Raw genomic sequence first — 420 nt, 5'->3', positions numbered from 1 at the left:
TATATACATATATATATTAGGGAAAGAGAGAGAGAGAGAGAGAGAGATTGACAGAGAAAGATAAGATTCGATCCCAGAATTTACTGGCTCGTTATCTATCTGGGAAGGGTAATAGTCAAATTTTACGCAGGGGAGATTTGAACTCAGAACGTTAATATCAAAGCTCAGAACGCTAAGAATGACTCTAGTATAAAACCAATATTTTAAGAAAGTGCTCTCTGCATGCGCGGGGACTAAGTCTCACAACTACACACACACGCGCGCGTTGGGCATACATACATACATACATACATACATACATACATACATACGTACATACATACTTACGTACACATATGACACCAGCTTGCATTCTCTTCAGAAGAACTTGAATAAAATTCAAAGAAAAAAACATACATGCAAACACACACACACACACAC

This window comes from Octopus bimaculoides, chromosome 25, assembly GCF_001194135.2.
Source record: "Octopus bimaculoides isolate UCB-OBI-ISO-001 chromosome 25, ASM119413v2, whole genome shotgun sequence".
NCBI classification, from domain to species: domain Eukaryota; kingdom Metazoa; phylum Mollusca; class Cephalopoda; order Octopoda; family Octopodidae; genus Octopus; species Octopus bimaculoides.
This window is presented reverse-complemented; position numbering follows the sequence as displayed.